This window comes from Bos javanicus, chromosome 22, assembly GCF_032452875.1.
Source record: "Bos javanicus breed banteng chromosome 22, ARS-OSU_banteng_1.0, whole genome shotgun sequence".
Classification (NCBI taxonomy): domain Eukaryota; kingdom Metazoa; phylum Chordata; class Mammalia; order Artiodactyla; family Bovidae; genus Bos; species Bos javanicus.
The window spans coordinates 37,297,219-37,313,482 of NC_083889.1; the positions used below are offsets into that span (position 1 = coordinate 37,297,219).

Genomic DNA, 16,264 nt, shown 5'->3' on the forward strand with positions numbered 1-16,264 from the left:
TATAGGAAGTTTCCCTTTTCTCCACACCCTCTCCACCCTCCAGTGGCACCCCACTCCAGTACTCCTGCCTGGAAAATCCCATGGACGGAGGAGCCTGGTGGGCTGCAGTCCATGGGGTTGCTAAGAGTCGGACATGACTGGGCAACTTCATTTTCATTTTTCACTTTCATGCATTGGAGAAGGAAATGGCAACCCACTCCAGTGTTCTTGCCTGGAGAATCCCAGGGACGGGGGAGCCTGGTGAGTTGCGGTCTATGGGGTGACACAGAGTTGGACACAACTGAAGCGACTTAGCAGCAGCAGCAGCAGTTTGACTGGTATGAGGTGATACCTCATTGTAGTTTTGATTTGCATTACTTTAATAATTCGTGATGTTGAACATCTTTTCATGTGCCTCTTGGCCATCTGTATGTCTTCTTTGGAGAAATGTCTATTTAGGTGTTCTGCTCATTTTTTGATTAGATTGTTTGTTTTGATGATGTTAAGCCTCATGAGCTGTTTGTAATTTTTGGAGACTAATCCCTTGTCGGTCAGATCATTTGCAAATATTTTCTCCCAGTCCGTGGGTTGTTTATTTTCATTTCTAACACAATTTTATGAATCAACTATACTCCAATAAAATTTTTTTTAAATAAATGCTGTAGGTAGCAGAGGGAAAGGAGATGATCATAACAGAAGTTCAAGACTAAAGGTGGCTTTTACACCTGGGCACTGTCATAGGCTACTCAATATCTGATTTGGGGGGAAGAGACTAAGCATGTGGATGAACGTGTTTTAGGCTAGATATTGGGGATGTCAGAATGCTGAGGAGTGCCTGTTGGAACTGCTTATTTGAGTCTCAGCCTAGTTGATACTGAGGTCTCTTCTCTTGCAATTATTAACTAACTTTGATTGCTCCAATGTTCTCATGCCACTCCAAGAGCATTCAGAAGACTCTGTCATGTGCTAGGAAGAGGTGCTATGTGATGGGAATTCTGTGATCTATAAAATAAGGAGTTAATGCCCTAATGCTAAAATTCAGGAGAAATTACTCCCCTGGATGTCAGTAGTGATTTATTTCATGGGCCTTCCCAGTGGACACACAGTTACGATATTCTCATTTGTTATGGATTCTAATGACTGAAGTCAAAGGTACCCCTGCACCCTTTAATTGTTTTATTAAAAACAGAAGGAAAATTGCTTACAAAAGGACTTAAATGTAAGTGTAAATACATTGTCTGACTCATTTTTTCCCCACTGATTCTCACCATAGTATCAGAGTATTACTGCAGACGAACATGTAATAAAAGTAACTCTCAACTCTAGTCAAATTCATGGAAACAGAAAGGAGAATGATGGTTACCAGCAGTTGGGGAAAGGGGGATGGGGAGTTAGTGCTTAATGGGTACAGAGGTTTAGTTTGGGAAGGTGAAAAGATTCGAGAAACAGATGGTGGTGATGGTTGCCCAAAAATGTACTTAATGCTACTTAAAAATGGTTAATGTGGTAAATTTTGTGTTATGTGTATTTTACCACGAAATGAATAAATACATGAAATTAAAAAATAAAATAAATTTTAAAATTTACTTTGAGGAATCAGAGCATTCACCTCCAAGAACACCAGGCCTTTGTTGGGGATAGATGTGGACATATTAACTTCTCTTGCGTAGATCTCAAAGAAAAAAAGTTTGTCAAGCCTGAGTCATTTCACATGACCTTTACTATATAACATTATGCACACACTATTCAAAGCAGACACATTACCAAATAACACTGATGATTTCTATCGTCTTTGGAATTCCACCTGGTTCTTGTGGCTTTCATGATGAAGGAGCCTCTCTAGTCTGTTTATTATTCCAGGTTTTAACAGGAACCACAGGCTTGAAGAATGAACTGTGACCGCACTGGGTATGGAGTCAGCAAATGCTCAGGGCAGACTACAATCCTGTGAGTGGTTTAGGGAGACATTGGAGTGAAGTGGAAAGAAAATGAGCTTTGAAACCAGACCCAAATTTAAATCCTGTTCATCCCCTTTTTCATGAGCAGGTCAGAGAGGTCATAGTCTCATAATCTCATCAGTCCTCATTATTCATGAAGTCAGTTTTTACAGATTTGCCTCGCTCTCCAAATTTGTTTGTGACCCCCAAATCAGTACTCACGATGCTTCACAGTCATTCCCAAACAGGTGCAAATGGACAAAAAAATTTTTTAATTGAAGTATAGTTAATTTATAATATAGTGTCAGTTCTTAGTATACAACAAAGTGATTCAGTTTTATATTTTTTCAGATTATATTCCATTGTAGGTTATTAAAAGACAGTATAACTCCCTATGTGACACAGTAAACCCTTGTTGCTTATCTATTTTATGTATGATCGTTTGTATCTGCTAAACTTATATTTTTATTTTATACTCCTGTCCCTCTTCCTTTCTCTCTCCCTGTTGGTAACCATAGTTTGTTTGTCTTCTATGTGTGTGAGTCTGTTTTGTTTATAAATTCGTTTGTGAGTCTGTTTTGTTTATAAATTCATTTGTGTTATTTTTTGGACTCCACATACGTGATGTCATGTAGTATCTGTCTTTCTCTGACTTCGCTAAGTAGAATATTCTTTAGGTCTGTCCACTTCGCTGCAAGTGACAATATTTAATGTGGATCATATGGTAGCTCTACTTTTAGTTTGTTAAAGGAACCTCTATACTGTTGTCCATAGCAGCCACACCAGTTTACATTCTCACCAATAGTGTAGGAAGATCCCCTTGTCTCCACATCCTCTCCAGCATTTATTGTTGTAGACTTTGATGATACCATTCTGACCAATGTGAGTTGATACCTAATTGTAGTTATGATTTGCATTTCTGTAATAATTGATGATGTTGACCATCTTTTCGTGTACCTGTTGGCCATCTGTATGTCGTCTTTGGAAAAATGTCTGTTTAGGTCTGCTGCCCCTTTTTGGTTTGGGTTACTTTTTAGAGTTGCATAGGCAGTTTGTTTTGGAGATTAACGCCTTGCCAGTCACATCATTTGCAAATACTTTCTCCCATCCAGTAGATTGTCTTTCCATTTTGTTGATATATCGTTGCCTTCAGAGGGGCAAACAGTTTTGAGTATTATTTAGTCATAGAATGTCGTGAAGTTCTGATAGATGCTACCATATGAATGAACCTAAATGAAATAAACCAGACGCAAAAATATTGTATGATTCCACTTGGATGAAATATCTAGACTAGGTGAATTTATAGAGATAGTAAGACAATCAAAGGTTACCCGGGGCTGAAAGGAGGGAGAAACGGAGAGTTATTGCTTAGTAGGTGGAGAGTTTCAGTTTGCTGTGATGATAAGTTTTGGAAGTAGATCATGGTACAACATGGCACATAGTCCTATATATACATAGTTTTGGAAATAGATGACATACAACATAGTGAATGTAATTAATGCCACTGAATTGTAAATTTTAAAATGCTTAAAATAGCAAAACTTATATGTCTTACCACAATAAGAAAAAAATTTAATTTCTTAATTAAAAATGAACTTGATACAAAGCATTGGTGCAAAGCCAATGATATTTTGGTGTTGTTTATTACTGTGGCATAATCCAGCTCATGCTAACCAAGCCTTCCTGCCTGCCTGTTCCTCTAAAGTGGGGTAATATAGGACATTTAGAGTTTTATGGACATACGTAACCTTGAACCTGCAGGCTAGTATGCTACATTCGGTGATCTTTCGGTTTCTCAGAACAGGGAAGACTAAATCCTTGCAGTCATATCCATGATACATTTGAAACTTAATGAGGCAAGTGGTGTAACTCAGGCTAACAGTAGCCTTGGCAGTCAGAAATACCTACTTCATAATGTATAAATGAGCTCCTTAGTTTTCATACTTCTCTGTGGGTTCACACCCTTATTATTTTAATGTGAAGAAATAAAACTGCCTTCAGTGAACTGATTCCAAACAGAGATCACCTGTATTTTAAAATGGGTGTGCAACAGTGTCCTGTGAAAGGAAGTCTACATGAGAACGAATTCTCTTGAAATTACAGCATGTGTCATTATGCGTTGCTTTCTACAATTTAAAAGTTGAGTTTAATCTTAAGATATCTTCTGTTGCTATTTTCTAAACTTTTTTCAAAATGGTTCTCCATGACATTGTGAATCTGTACTTATTAAGAATGGGGGAGGGAATGGACTAATTATGTTCACAACTCTCTACTGTTCTTTCCTTTTCCTTTTTTTTAAAGAGAATTTGCCAAAGAGGCAGACTTACAAGTTTCCAGCAGTGATGTACTGGAACTGGGCTCTTGGCAGTATCACAAGTTGCAACTGATCAGTTTTCAGAAATTTTGTAAGCCATTCAGCCCTTTTTCAAACTCAATTGTGTAAACTTATAATTGCACCATATTAAAAACAAAGATAATAAATACTCAAACTGCAGCACTTCATGGTGAGGTTTCCCATACTTTACTGTTATCTGTGCTCGTGAGGTTATTTCCTGTATTACATCTGTGTGGTGGGAATACTGTGCAGTTTTATGCTGCTGTGCACCTCTTCCCAGTCCCTCATCCAGTGACATCACATTGGTAGCCTGGAACCACTCCTAGTGAAATTATTTAGATCATGAAAATGAGCAAATGCTACAGATTTAGGGATGGATTTATTGTTGTTGTTTTTAACTCTGCAGTATTTTTCTCTGCCTCTAATAGCTTTTGCATTACTTTAACTTTGCCTTAAAGTCATTTGCCTATTTGTCTTACGTGTGTGCGCACATGTGTTCAGCCACGTCCAATTCTTTGTGACCTCATGAACTGTACCCTGAAAGGCTGCTCTGTCCATGGAACTTTTCAGGAAAAAAAATGCTGGAATGAGTTTTCATTTTGTGCTACAGGGGATCTTTCCAAGTCAGGGATTGAACCCATCTCCCTTGCATTTCCTGCATTGGCAAGCATATTCTTTACCACTAGTGCCGCCTGGGATGCATTTGTCTTACACACTTCAACAAAATATAACCTCCTTCAACCAGGAGTAGTTTCTTATTTGTATATGTGTCCTTTCCATACAAATCCCTCAAAGTTCCTTGCATGTAGTAGACTATTAGTCTGCTCAGGCTGCCTTAACTGAGTACCACAAACTGGGTGCCTTAAACAACAAAAATTTATTTCTTCACAGTTTGGGATGCTGGATGTCCAAGATCAAGGTGTTAGCAGGGTTGGTTTCTGGTGAGACTTTTCTGGGCTTGCATTTGGCCACCTTCTTGCTCTGTCTTCACAGGCCTTTTCTCTGTGCATGGGTGCTCCGAGTCTCTTCCTCAGTTTTCATGGATATCAGTCTTTTCTGATTACAGCCCCAATCTTGTCACCTCTTTTAACCTAAATACCTCCTGAAAGGCTCTTTCTTCAGATACAGTTACATTGGGGCTTATGGTTTCAGCATGTGAACAGAGAGGGGGAAGGCACAGTTTAGTCCGTAATACAGACATTATGACTTATGGATTAGATTGCTTCAAAGCTAAGAAATATAGATCCTTCATTGTGTGCCTGGCTTTTGGCTACTTGCATTACTGGCCTACCTCAGAGATTTCCGGTTTCAGTTCCAAACTACCACAGGAAAGTAAGTGTTGCAATAAAGTCACTAATTTTGTGGTTTCTCAGCACATGTAAAAATTGTATTTATACTATTAATTGTGGAACAGCATTATATCTAAAAATGTTCATACCTTACTTACAAAACACTTTAGTGCTTAAAAATACTAACCATCATCTGAGCTTTCAGCAAGCTGTCATCTTTTTGCTGGTGGAGGGTCTTGCCTTGATTTTATGGCTGCTGACTGATTGGGTTGGTGGCTGTTGAAGTTGAGGTGGCTGGGGCAATTTCTTAAAATGAAACAGCTATGAAGCATGGGTTGACTCTTCCTTTCACAAATGATTTCTCTATAACAGACAATGCTATTTGATGGCATTTTCCCCACAGTAGAACTCCTTTCAAAACTGGAGTCATTCTTCTCAAAACCCACCAGGGTTTTATCAACTAAGTTGATGTAATATTCTAACCCCCTTGCTGTCATTTCAACAGTCTTTAGCATTTTCAGAGGGGTAGATTGTATCTCAAAAAGCTACTTTCTTTGCTCATCTGTAAGAAGCAAGGGGTTTATCTGTTAAAGTTTTATTCTGAGATTGCAGCAACTCAGTCACATCTTCAGACTCCACTTCTGAGTGTAGTTCTCTTGCTGTACCTACCACATCTGCAGTTACTTCCCCCACTGAAGTCCTGAACCCCTTGAAGTCATCCATGAGGGTTGGAATTCAGTTCAGTTGCACAGTCATGTCTGACTCTTTGAAACCCCATGAACTGCAGCATGCCAGGATTCCCTGTTCATCACCAACTCCTAAAGCTTGCCCAAAGTCATGTCCATTCAGTGGGTGATGCTATCCAACCATGTTCTTCTCTGTCATCCCCTTCTCCTCGTGCCTTCAATCTTTCCCAGCACCAGGGTCTTTTTCAGTGAGTCAGTTCTTTGCATCAGGTGGCCAAAGTATTGGAGCTTTAGCTTCAGCATCAGTCCTTCCAAAGAGTATTCAGGACTGATTGCCTTTGGATCTCCTTGCAGTCCAAGGGACTCTCAAGAGTCTTCTCCAACAGCACAGTTCAAAAGCATCAATTCTTTGGCGCTCAGCTTTCTTTATAGTACAACTCTCACAATCATACATGACTACTGGAAAAACCACAGCCTTGACTAGACGGACCTTTGTTGGCAAAGTAATGTCTCTGCTTTTTAATATGCTGTCTAGGTTGGTCCTTCTTCCAAACTCCTGTGAATGTTGATATTTTGTGTCCTCATGAATCATGAATGTTCTTACTAGCATATAAAATGATGAATCCTTTCCAGAGGTTTTCAGTGGACTTTGCCCAGATCCATCAGAGGAATCACTTTTGATGGCAGCTATACCCTTAAGAAATATTTTCCTTAAATAGTAAGAGCTGCAAGTCAAAATGACTCCTTGATCTATGGGCTTCAGAATGCGTGCTGTGCTAGCAGGCATGAAAACAAGATGAACAACTCCATCAGAGCTCTGGGATGACCAGCTGCACTGTCAGTGATCAGGAATACTTCAAAAGGAATCTTTTTTTCTGAGCAGTAGGTCTCAACGGTGGCTTAAAATATTCAGTAAATCGTGTTGTAAACAGATGTGCTGTCATCTAGGCTTTATTGTTCCCTTTACAGAGCACAGAGTAGATTCAGTGTAATTCTTAAGGGCCCTGGGGTTTTAGAATGGTAAATGAACATTGGCTTCAGTGTAAGTCACCAGCTACTTTAGCCCTTAACAAGAGAGTCAGCCTGTCCTTTGAAGCTTTGAATCCAGGTATTGACTTCTCCTCTCCAGCTATGAAAGTCCTTGACGGCATCTTCTTCCAATATATGGCTGTTGTGTCTACACTGAAAATCTGGTGTTTAGTGCAGCCATATTCATGCATTGTCCTAGCCAGATCTTCTGTATAACTTGCTGTAGCACCTTGTACTTTTATTTATGGAAAAGACTTCTTTCCTGAAACCTCATGAACCAAAGCTTCAAATTTTTCTTCTGCAGCTTTCTCACCTCTCAGCCTTCATAGACTAGAAGAGAGTTAGGGCCTCAATCTAGATTAGGTTTCGGCTTAAGGGAATCTTGTGGCTGGTTTGACCTTCTGTCCAGACCACTGACACTTCCAACATATCAGCCATAACTCTGTTTTGCTTTCTTATCACTTGTGTGTTCACTGGAGCAGCACTTTTAATTTCCTTCAAGAACTTTCTCTTCACATTCACAATTTCCCTATTTGGAGCAAGAGGCTTAGCTGTCAGGCTGTCTCAGCTTTCGACATACCTTTTGCACAAAGCTTAGTTATTTCTAGCTTTTGATTTAAGGTGAGCGATGTGCAACTCTTTCTTTCACTTGAACACTTAGAGGCCATTGTTGGGTTATTAACTGGGCTAATGTCGGTATTGTTATTGTTGTCTTTCAGGAAATAGGGACCCCAAGCAGGAAGAGAGAGAAGGGGGAATTGTTGTTTAGTAAAACAGTCAGAACACATGCAGCATTTATTAAGTTTGACAAATGGGCACATTTCATGGTGTCCCCAAACAATTACAATAGTAACCAATCACATCTCCCCCAAGAGCATACTCTCACTTAGTAAATCTTCAATTTGCTTTCTTGGGAAAAAAAATCGCTGATCAAAGATTGTTATAACTAGCATAATGACAGTGAAAAAGTTTGAAATATTGGGAGAATTACCAGAATATTGACACAGAGTGAGAGAAGCCTATTGCACAAATGGCACCACTGCACTTGCTTGTCACAGGATTGCCACAAGCCTTCAGTCTGTAAAACAGCGTATCTGCAGAGCATAGTATAGCAAACTCAATGAAGTGCTGCGTGCCTGTGCATCATTTGAGCCTCACAGCAGTTTCGGAGTAAATATGATTGTTCCCATTTCACAGAGAGAGACATTGAGTCTATAAGAGATTTTTTTTTAATTGCCTAATAATACACCGATGAAAAGTGTTCAAAACATTTTTCAGACCCAAAGAATGTGACTCCAGAGTCCAGACACCCAGCCACTCTAGGAAACACCTCCGCTGCTGTTTTATACATACGTATGTGTAGAGCGTGTCTCAAGGCAGTATTAAGACTGTTATCCAAAAAAAGTAAGCAGCTGTTTGTAAATTTTGCCTAGGGCGTGTATGCAAATGTGTGGACATTCTGCAAAGTGCATGTGTCCTGGGGATAAGGGGGTCTTGAAATTGCGGCTTCAAGGGGGAGTATTAAGACTCCAAGTTCTTCCATTTCTGACACCTCTTCTTTAAGACAGGGTAAAATAAATAACTGTCAGATAGCACTCCAAACTAAATGGAAAGTATTTTCTAACTAAACACTGAAGTTTAATATTCTAAATAAAATTTTTGTTAACTGAAAGGGTTGGATAGAGAGCGAGCATGTGAGAGCAGACAGGCATTAGCCTCAGAGCAGCTCACCTGGTTCTGAATCACAGTACCTGCCTCGATTGTAACGTGATTATTGTCTTCAGTTTCTTTGAACAGAGTTGACTCAACTTAAAAGAAATTCTCTGGCTTCAAATCAAAAAGGGTGTTGCTTTTGTCCCCTCCTCTTAAAGAAGTAGTACATCAACAAGTCATTTTAGTTAGCCTTCTCTTAGCGTCTTGCCATCAGTTACATTTGGTGAAAAAGTAAGTGCTCTGATTCATCCTGAAGCCTCACCTGTATATCCTGTTGCTGCATGCCCCATCCACATCCACTGATAAACCAGAAAGGCAGAGATGAGATCTGAACACAGCATGCATTGATTCTCCAAACGTTTGTTGAGCACCTACTGTGTGCAACACCTTCTTCTGAGAGTGAACAAAACCCCAGGCATTCATATTCTAGAGGGAAGAGAGAGATAGTGAACAGGTAGATTATGTATCAGCAGCTGGTAAATTTCTCTGGGGGGAAGCAGAGTAAAGGTTTATCATTTTCAACACTAGTGACATTTTGATCCAGATCATTCTTTACTTTGGAAACCACACTATGCACTATAGGAGGTTTAATGGCTTCCCTGGCCTTGACTCATATGTAAATAGCACACACACACACACACACAAATATACACATGCACACTCACACACACCAGTTGTGACAACGTTCAGACATTGCCAGATATCCCTTGAGGGTCAGTGTAAGGCCCAGTTGAGAAGCACTGGTCTAAAGAGTAAGAGGTCAGGGCCCTGGTTCATTGGGTCAGGGAAGACCTCTCTTATAAGGTGACTTTTGAGCAAAGACACAAGAAGCGAGGACAAGCATCTTGTAAATATCTGGAGGAAGAATGTTCCCAGCAGAGAATGGCTAGTGTAGGGGCCGTGAGGTGAGAAGGGTAACATGGAGGCCATCGTGAGCAGGACTGAACAGGAAGAATGTATTAAGGGATGGGATCAGCCACCTCTTCAGGAGGCAAGATCATGAGCCTGTCGTGAGGACTGTGGCTTTGAATCAGAGCGGGATAGGAAGTCACGAAGGGTTTTGAGAACAGCAGTGGGACCTGGGGTACATTCAGATGAGATTGTTCTTACCGAGTAATCACCTACAAGGGCACAAAGGTGAAAGCCAGGTGCACAAGCAGCCGTGGCAGTGATTCTTGTGAGCACTCAGTCGAGGCAGGACTGGTTGTGAAGGGGTGGGGGACAGTGACTGGATTTGGGGGATGTTTTGAACGTAAATCTGATATGATTTGCTATTGAATCAGGCATCAGGTGTGAACAAAACAAAAGCAGAGGTCTTTGAAATCTTCTTCTTTGCAAACATCCCAAATGAGCTTTTTTTGCCTTGATTTTTTTGATCCTAATCCTATGGGAGCTTAAGCCTGATGCATACATTGTTTAGGCATTAGGTTTTAGACTGTTATTTCCTGGATTGCTTCCTGAGTAAACCAATTACAATTATAATGTGCATCTCCAGGAGAAAAGGCAAGGAGCCGAACTTGGTACGATTTTACCTCTTCGACGCCACTTAACAACACTTCTCTCCTATTGCTTGGGTAATGAAATTCTGGCAAGGGAGATGCCAAATGAACAAACAGGCCCTCAGAAGCAGCCCATCACCCCATGCTCATAGCTGTAATGCTATCTGATTATCCTCCAGGTCCCCATTTGGGAACTCGTGTGCACTTTTCATAAAACCCACCGTGTTCACATGCATCTCTCCCTTCTCTGTAGCACCTGCCTCTGAGACCTCAGGCATATGGTTGATATTGCCTTCCCGGATTGAGGTAGATGAACCAGGGTTCTAAGCTTCTCAAACTGTGAGACAGAGAGAATGTGAAATAAAGGCCCAATATTCTGGGCAGTCTCTGGGTTAAGATGGGCTTTTATAAAACCTTCCAAATGTGTCAACGCACATTGGTGATTACACTCTGTGAGTTTTTACCTTTGCCTTGTAAAGTCACATTTGCTTTCCCCTTAAAGCAGTGTTTCTCCATGTTCGGTATGAGATTTTTATTAAGTTTCAAAAGGGAGGGATATATGTATACCTACAGCTGATTTATGTTGAGGTTTGACAGAAAACAGCAAAATTCTGTAAAGCAATTATCCTTCAATAAAAAATAAATTAACTTAAAAAGAATGCAGATTTCTGGGTTCTTTGTGAGATCCAGAAGGATAAAAATGGGAATAATGTTCAATAAGGACCTCAAATGATTCTGTAGTATGTGTATGCTTGAGAATTGTTGCTATATCATTTGGGAATTACACTCACTTCCAAACTGAAATCTAAATAAAGATCTAGTTTATTTCTCTCACTGGTTGGAGAAGTTCAGTAACAGGCAACCCAGTGATGGTGTATGATGGCTCTGTGGTTTATTCAGAAACTTTCGCTCTTAAAGTTGCTTCATGGTGCAAGATGGCTGCTGAGCCCCCAGCCATCATTTGTACGTTCCAGCCAGAAAACCGGAAGAAGGGGAAATGGGCAAAGGGGGCTTTCGTCAACTACTTTACCTCCTTTAAAAGAGCTCTCCCAGAAGTCACATCTTTACGTGTCATGGGCCAGAATTTATTCACATGGCCACATGTTGTTCCTTCAGAGGTATAGAATTGTTTTTCTGAGCTGAGTATATTGATGCTGTAAGTAAAATAATGGTATTCTAATTAAGGAAGAATAGAAAATGGATGTGGAGAAGGTTCACATATAAAAATACTTAGGGGCATAAGAGCCACTCAATTAAAAAATACATTGTTTGATCCGTTCCTTTATTGAGACAGTGAAGGACAATTGATTTTCAAATCAACCCCCAAATTCTGACTTCTTGTTGGGATCTCAGTCTAAGAAAAAGGGATGCTTTTGATATGGAAATGTACCCCTCAAATTTTGAGCACTTTGCCTTTAGAATTCCTCATTCTCGCCAGAGCTGATGAACTCGTTTTTAAGTGCTATAGAGAGGGAGACACTTACAAAATTGAGTGAGAGCATATAACTTCATTGGCCTCCTCTGGGTCTCCTGGGATATCTGGTAATCTCATGGGTTGGCTGTTGAAGGAAAGCACATGAGTAACTCTAAAATTCTTAAAATAGGCTCCCTGAACCAATAGCAGGGGCATCCCCAGAGGTGGTTAGAAATGCAAATGATCACCCCCAACCCCCAGGTCCTCTGGATTAGAGATGGGTATTTTAACAAGCCTTCCATGTGGTTGTGGTGGAAGCTACAATTTGAGAACCACTGTTCCTGCGTAAAGCACTTTTCTCTCCAACGAGTAGTCACTGACTTTTTGGCTTCCATCTCTGCTCCAGCAGAAATGTTATCAAATGTGCAGTTCCTTCTGAAAAACCCAGTCTTCCCAACTGCACAAGGTCTTGCTTCATCGACTTTATTTGCACACACGGAATAAAGCTCTGACAATCCGTCTTGACACAGACTGCAGTTATTGCCAAATCTCACTGTTGAGAGTAACATGTTTAAATAAAGGCCTTCAGCTATTTCGTTTTCCTAAACCAGTGTATTGTGTTCAGCATGCTTTTGTTTGGAGGAAATGTACCTCGTATGGCTACACCCAGGTCACAGTCATAGGGCACCTCTACCCAAGGATCTGTAACCGGAGTGAAGTCCCAAGCACATGCCACAGAGCTGCTTTTGGAGAAATACACTGAGTATGCACAGGAGGAAAAATCACATCATCAACCTGTCGGATAATGGTTTGGTAGTGATCATCATTGACAAAATTCTATTGGATTTGATTATTTACTTGTAAAAATTAACAAGAGAAACATGTTTGGGCTAAAATGAGCAATCTGCAGGGTTTTCAGGGGTGGTGCCAAATTTAATTTTTGTAGTGCCAGAAAGTATATTAAATATTTTCCCCTTCCCATTGGTATGATTGGTGTTTGTTTTGAGCTATACAGTAGTTTTATTATGGAAGATGCCAGAGCATTTCCATGCATGCAGCATTTCCATGTTCAGCCAGAGACAGATGGGGAAAGGAAGCCATTCCTCCCTCCTTCCCATCTGTCTGCTAATTCCCTTTACTCAGTGAAGAGCTTGCAGAGTCCAGCTCCTAAACACCAGGAAGAGACACAGAAGGCAGCACAAAGTGATTATTTTTCCTCCTGGACTTGAACAGGCTTTGAAGAGCCTTGAAAGTGGTGAAGCACCGACTCACTCTCCTCCCTCAGAGCAAGCCAGATTACCCACCGTGTAATATGGGAGTGATTTGGTACGTTGTTAGCTGCTTTGGTTTAATAATGGAGCGTCTTACTAAATAAGCTCTTTTATTTTTGTCTGGAGAATCCCATGGACAGAGGAGCCTGGTGGGTTACAGTCCGTAGGGTAGAGGGGGTGGCAAAGAGTTGAAGCTTTTAAGTCTTCCTCCAACTATTATTTGAAGTCATCCACCAAATTATTGCTAGCCTTGAGAGAAATTATTTTAAAACACTTTGTATTCAAGGACTTACTGGAATACTGATAGAAAAGATACATTTCAGTGGTGGTGATCAATAGACTTAAATTATAAAAGGAAACACAAGATATCCAGCCAGGAAGGATGTTCCAAAAGAGTCACTGCCTCTGCAGACCTAAGAATTCAGTCTTTAGGGTGGACCTCCGAGGACTAAAGTATTTATTTACCAGCTAAATATCTCTAGAGCTCTCCATCACTTCCTCCCCCTTAGCCCAGTCATGTGTTGGGACTTTTTTATCCTCCAGTAGGTGGCGCTCTGGTAGGTAAAGAACCCTCCTGCAAATTGCAGAAAACTTAAGAGACCCAGGCTCAGTCCTTGGGTCAGGAAGATCCCCTGGAGGAGGGCATGGCAACCCACTCCAGTATTCTTGCCTGGAGAATTCCATGGACAGAGGAGCCTGGTGGGCTACAGTCCATGGAGTCACAAAGAGTCGGACACAAGTGAGGCGACTTAGCATGTATGCAGCACTTAAAACAGCCTGAAACTTCTCCAATCCAGCCTGCAGGTGTGGTTCTCACCCAAGAGCCTTCCATAAGGAACTGGAATTGAGCAAGACTCATCAGTCTAAGGTGGACTCCTGAGCTGAGGTTGTGTCAACTCCCAGTCGTGTGGGGGATCTGCTGAGAGGAAAGAATAGAGCAAAAAACACCAGCCTTAGAGAGATGGGAAATCCCTTTCCAGTCATTTTCCATTGGAAGTTTCCATTTCCTCATAGGGTTTTTGAGAAAACACTACATCTTTTTAATAAGTTAGCTTTCTTCCCCCTGAAACCAAACTAGCTTAAACAGCATTTTATTCCTCGCAACCTTCTTTCTTAGACCCATTGCAAGTGGGAGCTTCACAGATTTGGTCTCACTCTACAAGCCAGCGGTGTAGCCTACCTCTTAAAATGGAAGGGAGGCCACGAAAATCTGGATTGTCCCATTTGAAGCATACCAGGCTGGATGATATACTTACTGCTGTGTATTCTTATTATTTATTGTTATTGCTGGCTAAATACTTTGCCTCCACTCTCATTTAATTGCCACAATCATGTGATAAGGATTCTGAGAGGTTTTAACCTTCTCAGAAACACGGGAATGGGTAAGGACAGAGCCAGGACTGCAGGGTTCAGATCTACTTGGCCATGGCTGCAGAAGATACGGGGAAGACTCCAGCCTGGGTCAGCCTTGGACAGTAGCGGACAGGGCTTATTCAAGGCACCAGTTCAGAAGATGACAGCTCTGGGCAGTGGAGACAGGACTGTGTGAGTGATAAGGGATGATTGCCAGGAAGGTCAGTGGAGCTCACATTAGACTCTTCATGATTATGCATCCACAGTATGATGCATTAAAAAAATATTTTTTTATTGAAGTATGGTTGATATATGGTGTTGCGTAAAACTGGTCTTCCTTCAGTTCTATATATGTATACATTCTTTCTGTAGTCTTTTTGATGACAGTTTATCACAGGATGTATTTCCCTGTGCTATCCAGTAGGACTTCATTGCTTATCCATACAGTGATTCATGTTATATTAGTATTTACCCCTAATGTTCTGTAACTATCATGGGAGTTGTGAGAATGACAAAGTGATGATGCCACAAGGCCTTTCCACCCGTCATTTTTTGACCTGGGAGGCAAAACCCATTCCCCAGTATAACTGCTTATTTATCTGTGGCCCTTGCAGGTGAGCATGTGGGCTGCAGTTCTTCTGCGCACACAATGCTGTGCCAGTCTGTGATGGACTCATCACCAGCTTCTAATCCCAAGCTAACTCATGATCTGGGCTCACATGTCTTCTCAGAGAGTGCCGGTAATCTGTGGGCTGCCTTCAAAACCTGAATTCCAGGCCCTGGCTCCCTACCAGTGTCTATAGGGAGGGGTTGGAGGCCCTGGGTTCCAAAAGTCAGCTAGTCTAGGACAAGAAATCTGCTTATGTTTGCCTTTGGGATTTGATTAAGAGGCTGCTATGCACATGATGGTGAATGGTTACGATCATTTGTTACAAAAATAAGAATGACTTTCACATTTTGTTTAAGGTTTTGTCATCATAAAGCCTTCTTCCTCTCTCTTCTAACACTTACGATTTCATTTCTGGAGATCAAAGTAGACAGAGCTTTCATAACTCTTCACCCCAGCATTCCTAAAACATATAGTCATATCCAAGGCTCCCTAAACTCCAGGGAATGTGACCATGGTTGAGGAGTGTAACAAATACAGTGAATTTAGGGCCTCATGTCTTCTGTCTTCTCTGTTTTGTTGAATGAATGCCTTGTTTCACAAGAGCTGGTCATAATGCTTAGAGATAGTTGAAAAGTATTTTCCATGATATCATCTGAGCTTGTGGTAATTTTTTTTTTAATCTCTCGTATATAAAGCATACCTTCTGTTTGGCCAGTTTTTTCTCCTAGCTTGCATGCAACTGGATGGTAGAATGTCTGTTTTCTTTTTCAGGCAAAATTAGATGTTTAGTGCTTTCCCAAGTCATTGTTAGGGTTGAATGAGCTTCAGAGACTGAAAGAATATATCCTAACAGCTGTAAACAGGAGCATTCTAACATGTAGTAAAAAAAAAAAAAAAAAAAGTTGGTGATGATCTTTAATTACATGTTCTGTATCCCAAATTCAGTGACTTTTTAACAGACCTGATCTTCTGGCCTGTCCTCAGGAAAAGCTGAAAACCTAGAGGGTTTTTAGTGTAGGTGGAGGCTGAGGGACCGAAGAGTCCTCCAAGTGCCAAAGACTCCAGCGCCGAGACAGGCACTGACACATCCTTTTGGCTGGGAGGGCAGGTTACATGCCGGAGACACACAGAGAAAATGGTAAAGTCAGC

The 16,264-nt window shown here is 40.9% G+C and overlaps 1 protein-coding gene across 3 annotated transcripts in view; it reads left to right on the plus strand.

Moving 5' to 3' along the window:
• Window positions 1-16,264, plus strand: part of PRICKLE2 (prickle planar cell polarity protein 2) — a 349,584-nt gene that overhangs the window by 272,555 nt on the left and 60,765 nt on the right. The window lies entirely within an intron of this gene.